This window comes from Rhagoletis pomonella, unplaced genomic scaffold (genome assembly GCF_013731165.1).
Source record: "Rhagoletis pomonella isolate Grant_MI unplaced genomic scaffold, Rhpom_1.0 Rhpom_scaffold_00001, whole genome shotgun sequence".
NCBI classification, from domain to species: Eukaryota; Metazoa; Arthropoda; class Insecta; order Diptera; family Tephritidae; genus Rhagoletis; species Rhagoletis pomonella.
In genome coordinates, this window is record NW_023458555.1 from 85,650,538 (window position 1) to 85,658,081 (window position 7,544).

Here is a 7,544-nt window from a genome sequence, read left to right on the forward strand (position 1 = left end):
GGACATTGATATACAGACAGATAAAAGGAAGGTACCAAGCGGAATTTCATTATATGAATTCTGAATATTATTGGCTTCTTATTCGTGGTAAATATGTATGTATGTATAATATATAGTTTGGAAAGTGTAAAGAATGGTACCATATTCCGAATCATTTTCCCGAATTTAAGAAAAATTATCAAAACGGTAAAAAACATTTGCGGAAAGAAAAATTTTTGTAGAACTCTCTTATTCATAGGAGGGAACCGAAAATCCAATCGTGGGCCTTTGGCATATCATGAATACGAACTGAGTTCTAGAGAATGTTCGGTGCAATGTTATCGAAGCAGAGCCATTACCGAAGTTTATAAATTTTTTGTCGCAGCGCGTAAATGACTTATAGAAAGCGGAAAAGACACTGCATGATATTGCTATAGAGCATTTCTTCTAAATTTTTAGTTTTTAAAATAATATTTTCTTAATTTATTATGTAAATATGTATTACTAATTTTGCTCCCAAACTAACAAAAAAATATAAAAATCCCTAAAAATACGAAAATTCATGTTTTTATGATAGGCTAGATTTCAATGTCCTCAACTGTATATTGAAAACTCAAATGTCATTTGACTTATTGCATGTGAATTTGTGGTTGCCACATCCAACAAATTGTACTTCTTGATCAATATTATTGAAGATTTGACGAAGATTTAACTTAAATCTACTGCCTTTCGAGATTTAATTATATATGATAAATCTCAAAAGATTTAACGTCAAATCTCGTCAGAGGGCTAAATCTTCAATAAATCTCACAATGGAGACATAGTATTAGCATGCATAAGTTTAAAAAATAAAAATTAAAGGCCAATTGTGAAGACCCTTAGTGATGGACTTGGGCACCAGGTCGACGCCGCTGAATTTTCGCCAGTCATCTGGTAGTGCTTTTGGCTGTGCTGCGCCTTTTTGTAACCATCGCTAGATCTCATGAACCATCATCGGGTCTGTTGGCTCTGTGTTTGTGCTCCTTTGGCTTTTTGTAACTCCTCCAACCTGCGGAATTCCTCCACCAATAGGGTGAGCGCATTCTGCTTTTCGCTGCCTTCATCGTCTCGGATGTCAGTTGCTACTGTCGAAGCCACTACCTCGCACAACGCCTGCGCAAGTGGTTGCCGCCACGATTCGGTGCTCTGTAACGCGCCGAACATAGTCCACGTAACCCTCACCTGGGCGTTGGCAGTCCTCACTTCTTCGCCACTGCGTTGGCTAGTCACAGCTGTCATCAGACACCTCGATCGGCGTGGTCGCTCTTACCATCTCGTCTAGATGCCACTCGTCGTCGCTGTCGTTGCTACCGCTGCGTACTTCTGCCGGCGTAAATGTACCGCTAATCGCCTCGCTGCCTGCTGCTGAACTCTTCTACATAAATTCGTCTTGGTCACCAGATTTAGGGTTCCAGTGCCCTTCTTCGCTCGCACGGCTGTTAGAACTTTTAGGCAAGTATAGCTCTGTGCTTGCCTAACTTGCCGTTGTCTTCGTCGCCTTCTCCTCCACCAACTCCAGTATGCTGCCTGATTCCTGCCGCAGTCAGGGGGCGCAAACGCACTTTCAAAGTGCCGTCCTTATCGCCCATCGCCTCGAAAACGTCGCTAGTTAGCCGTCTATTTACCGCTGCAGTCACTTTTTGAGTAGCAGCTCCTTTTGCGATGTCCTTTTATCTTGCGCTTTTCGGAAACAGTTGCCTTTGCGTAGCAAACTGTTTATATCAAAATTATTTGTATTTTGTTATTATTTAATTATTAATTATTATTTATTTTTGTTATTATTTATATAATCATGATTCAATAATACAAGGTTAGATAATTACTGGCAGCTGCGCTTTGACACTTCCTTACAAAAGGTTGCATTTACGAAGGACAGAGAAAGGGGAAGAATGCAATCCCTGCTTGCGAAAATGGTAGTAGAAAAGTACGCAAAGCAGGCAGTTAGTAGTGAAATTGCTTTTGTAAATTCTAATGTATCTGCAGGAAATCTGGCATTATAAATGAAATATTGAACGAAATATTAATATATCTACGTGAATTACGTAATTTACGAGCTATTTAGCTGTAACTCAAGATTAAAATAAAACTATTATGAGATTTATGTAAGCATCCAATTTAAAAACAATTTATGTTTTTTATCAGTTAAATGTGCTTCATATGCATATACAAATAAACATATTGCACAAAAACTTATACTTATATTTCACAGCAAAGCTACACTTTTTCCAAGTAAATTTGCAAAGAAGCAATACGGTGCCACTGCCAATGGAGCGGTGCGAGAGAGACAACTGTCAGTTTATCGTACCTTGTATTATTAAATCATGTTATAGATAGTCTGTTCCAATAGCAGTCCGGTTTACACCTGGCACCGCAATTCTGCATGTCTTCAGATGCAGGAGCGCGCTGTTAGAGCCTTGTGCTGCTCTTTTGTAGGGGCGTTTCATTCGGCTGTCCTCAGTAGACAACCGTCCTCTCGTTTGCAGCGGAGTACGAATTTCACGTATCTCGCAACAGCTTCCCACTTTTCTGCGCTGGAGGTCATTATCCCAACTATGTTGTTCGGAGTTATGTCTCCGTGTCTTTCTTCCAACATTCTGCGCGAAATCAAGAAGTGTTTCCACAGTAGTGACAGAACGGTGAGTCCACCCTTCCCATTCTATGAAGATATTCTCGGAAGTAACCATGACCGGTGAGGAATTGCGTCAGGTAGAAATCGACTTCCCCATGTGGTCTGTTCAGCCATGTTTGAAGGTCGGCTATCAGGGAGTGCATCCATCGACCTTTCGTGCTCGCGTTCCAGTTTAGTTGCCACTGCTGGATCAGTTGCTCGCGCGCCCTTGCCGCGGCAGCTGCTCGACCTATCTCGGCACTGAGATTGTAAATCTCTTTTCGCTCGTAAGCAAGTAGCTCAATTGGCATGACGCCAGAAATAACTAGAACCGCGTTCGCGGCCACTGTACGGAATGCATAAGCAATGCGTAGTGCCCCTCTGCGCTGGACCGAAGACATTTGAATCCGGTATTTTTTTTTACTTTCAATGCCTCAGCCCATATTTTTGCCCCGTACAGGAGCACCGATTGGACCGCTGTCATCAAAAGCTTCCTGCGGCATGGTTTCGGGCCGCCCAAGTTCGCCATCAGCCGTGTGGCCAGAATGTGAGTTGGCTGTCAAGCTTGACCCCTAGGTATTTTGTAGACCTAGAAGTCGTCACGAGTTGAGGTCCGACCATCATATTTATAATTGTTGGGATCCGTTTCCTGGTGAGGAGCACGATCTCCGTTTTGGCTGTAGTCAATTGCAGACTGTGATCGCTCATCAATCCACTGACGTTGCGCGTGACCTGGTTTAGCTTGAGCTGTGCTAGGTGGACATTTCTTGCTGTTATGACGGCGGCCACGTCGCCCGCGAAGGCGACAAGGAAGGCGCTCTCCGGCATTTCCGTGCGCAACAGACTGTCATACGTGGCGTTCCAGAGGTCCGGGCCAAGTACAGACCCCTGTGCCGCTCCGCCGGTTATACGTCTCTTTCTCTGACCTTGTTTTGTGTCGTACAAAAGCCAACGGTCTCTGAGGTAGTCCCGGATAGTATCTAGCAAGTATGTTGGAACCTTGAATGACCGTTCCAAGGCCTCCAGCATATCGTCCCATCTTGCCGAGTTGAAGGCGTTCTTGACGTCCAGTGTGACTAGCAGCACTATTGGCCGCGCCTGGTGGCAGGCTTCTTCGGCCTTATGTACCGCCTCGACTACTTCGCCAATTGCTCCTATAGTTGAGTTTCCCTTCCTGAAGCCATGTTGTCGGGGTGAAAGGCCTCGCTCGCTTTCTATGGCTGACGTCAAGCGTATTTTGAGCAGACTCTCCATCATTTTGCCTGCAGTGTTTAGCATGTAAAGTGGCCGGAAGGATGAAGGAGAGTTTGGGTCCCCTTTACCCTTGGGTATAAGCACCAGTCTCGCCTTCTTCTATTGGCTTGGGAAGGCCCGGGCCCTAAGGCAGCTGTTGTACATGTTAAGCAGGAGATCAGGGCTCGTTTTCGCTGCTAACCTGATTGTCTTCGCTGGTATGCCATCTGGGCCTGGAGCCTTGCCGGCTTTCATGCTTCGCAGGGCTAGCTTCAGCTCGTCTGTCGAAAACAGTGGTGCCGCGGCTTGCTCCTCGACGAACACTGTATCGGCTCTTAGTGGGTGTGTGGGAAATAGCGCATCCACTATATTCTTAACTCGGGCCTCATCCATCGCTTGCGATGATGTATGGAACTATTTCATCACTATTTTGTATCCCTGGCCCCAGGGATCGCGATTCACTTCGTCGCATAGCGCTTTCCAGCAGTTCCGTTTACTCTTCTGTATCTCGGCGCCAAGTGCTTTCTTAGCGCTTTTGTAGGCTGCTGCTCTGGTCAGCGCCTCAGGTCTACCACGAGCGCGCGTTGCGGGTCTCCGCATTCTATGGCAGGCCCTTCGCGGCTTAGCAATTCGGTCATTACACCAGTATACCTGCTTTTTACTTGACCATGCTCTCCTCTGTGGCATTGAGGCTTTGCATGCCCGGTGAATGCAGCGCATAGTTTCCTCGACCAGCTTAGTACAAGACTCCCTGTTGTGGATCTCTCCCGTTGTGGGTGAAATACCTTGGGAATCTGCTTGGAGTGACGTATCGAACTTGAGAACATCGACCCTAGACGGGTTCCATCCTGGTTTCCTGCGAGGGATACTATGTGTTTGCCCTCGCGTTATGTCAGTGACTTGGAAGGTGATGTAGCTGTGGTCGCTACCACTCAGGTCTTCCATCACTCTCCATCCGTCAGCCCTTCGAAGAAGGCTTTCTGAGACCAGGGTTATGTCAGGGATAGAGTATCCAAAACCCGGCCTTCGATATGTAGGGGTCGTTCCAGTGTTGAGGATGGTCAGGCCAATGCTGGCTGCCATTTCAAGGACCAGTCTTCCCCTGGTGTTTGTTTGGGGCATACCCCATTCCAAGCCTCTTGCGTTGAAATCTCTAGCAACAATTATGTGGCCGGTTATATCGCGCAATTGGTCTTCAAGGTCTTCGAGTTTTTCCCTGAAGACAGGGACTGTGTCGTTTGGAGACAGGTAGCAGCTCACCAGAGTGATTTGCGTCATTTTAACCCAGACGTAGCAGCGTCCGACCCCGCTGCTCTCTTCGCGATCGTTGGGGTTAGCAATCCATATCGCGGCCGAGCCTGATTGGTCAACATTCCAGGTCTCCTTTGTTCTATAGGGTTCACTGATGATGACTCAAGAACTAATTGGTCTAGCAGGTCATCAGCTAACCTACTCCTGTTCATATTGCCTTGTATAAATTTAATCATATTCTCCCAATCTTAGGGCATCCCTGAGGGCCTGCTACGCTCCCACCCCGGGCAGGTGATTGGCATTTTTCTGTAGATCTCCTGTCGAGCACAGGTAGCAGCTTGGGATTTCTTTACATACAGAGGCTATGTGGCCCTGCAGACCAGATTTCCAGCATGAACTGCTTCTGTCTGGGCCTTTGCATGCCGCCTTTTTGTGGCGATACCCCAGACAGAGGATACAACTTTAGACATCCGCGCAGTCTCGGGCGCGGCAGATAATCCAACCTACTCGCAGCTCCCCTTTTCAATAAGAGTCCGGCCTGACAGTTTGTCGGGTTCCACCACAGCCATTCTTTGTTCTCGCGAGTTTACAGCGAAGAGAGAGACGCAAAGTTGGCCATTCATCTTGTCCCCTAACTCCCCGCGTATAGCGTTCCCCACTTCTGGGGCCGTGGTTAGGCAGTCCAGGCCCAGAACTTCTAGACGTAAACGTCTAGTAAGAATACGGGCATCTCCAAGCTGGCCAATGGCAGTGCACACATTTTCCTTAAATGCTGAGTGGTCGCCACAGCGCTCCATTTCGATGAGCACGCGCCTTCGCGGGTTTTCCGAACAGATCGAATTACGGTCTCCGTCTTCTCAGGTTGGAGCTTACCACGTATCGTTCCCAGCACCTCTGCATAGGTTATGCCTTCAGCTGGCTTAGTGATTAGTTTGGCGAGACTCTTCTTTTTTCTAACCCACTTCTTTTTTTTTGCGGCTGGTCGCCTTGCCCTTATTGACCAAGGGTTCACCTGGCGCTGGCTCTGGCTGGGCTTTCTGCTTTTTCCAACCGTTTTCCATTGATTAGCTGGTACGGTTTTCTATGTATTATTATTATTATTATTACCATTATTGTTATTAGGATTATTAATAATAATATTTTTACTACTATTATTATTATTATTAGTAGTAGTATATTTTTTCATTTCCGGCTCGCCTGTAGTGGAGTCGGATCGGGTTCGAACTCTCTTTTGCGAGCCAGGACCAGTTTTCTGCAGCTTGGAAAGGGTAGACCCCTTCCGGCGCTGCTCTCGGAGGTAGCTTAGTATATTTAGGCTCTCCTCGATTTGGGCCATACCCGTTTTTTATGTCCGTAGGCAAATTTTTCTGCTTGGAGACAGCACTCTGCATCTTCTTCAAGACGAGCCGAATCTGGGCCAATTGATCATCTTCATTGCCTTCGCACGTTCCCAAGCTTGCGGTGGCATGCTTGTCCCTGTTTGCAGCAGCTGGCGTTTAATGACCACCATCCCGGCTGCCGGGAGTTGTCGTTTGCAAAGGTGTACCCTTCTGCACCACGTCGACGGCTTTCTCCGTGCTCGTGGTGCCAGCTTTTGCCTGCAGAGGAGTTTGTGGCGGGGAGCGCACAACTCTACTGCTCTTTCTAAATGCGCTGCATTCTTCCTCGGGAGCATCTACACCCATTACATTTGTTTTTGTTATTTGTTTAAGCATGTCAGTTCTATTGGGTCTCCGCTTCAAGCCGCTATCTCCACACGTAGCACAGTCGCTTTAAGTGTCCCGAAGTTCCCTTCTCTCAAAGGAGCTGGCCATCGCGAGGGTTGACACAAGTCCTTATGGGATATTGTGTTCAGAGCCAAGACAGCGCAAAACCAGGAGTAAATCTCAACTGGACCTGTACGGCCAACTAAATGGCGACGTGTATTGAACGTACTTGAAGACCTGCCAGGGTTTTAACGAGACGGAGGCAATTGCAGCATTAGCCCAGCAGCCATTTCTGTGAGGTGTCACCCTCACATACTAAAGTGGTGGAATACTGCTCTCACCAGCCCAATGTCGAATTAATAGTATACATGTTCCAGTATGCCATGAACAGGATCTAACTGGTCTCAATCCTGGGATGCTTTTTGGGAGGCGGCATCTTTTCGCCCGGACACAGGAGATTCATCAAGCATTTCTGCTCTTTTAAATCAGGCCCTCGGCTCCTGCCGCTCTTGGTCTGGGACTGCTTATTGGTTATTCGCAGCTAACCCACCGAAGTAGGCCGTTCACGATCCGCCCTGTGTGCCCCCGGTAAGGCCCTGAGCTTAGCCCTTACCAACAATATTAATTATTATTGTTTTATTTGTTGATATTATTATATTTGCTGATATTATTATTCTATTTATTAACATCGCGCATTTTTGCTGTATTCAAGTTAATGTAATATCTGA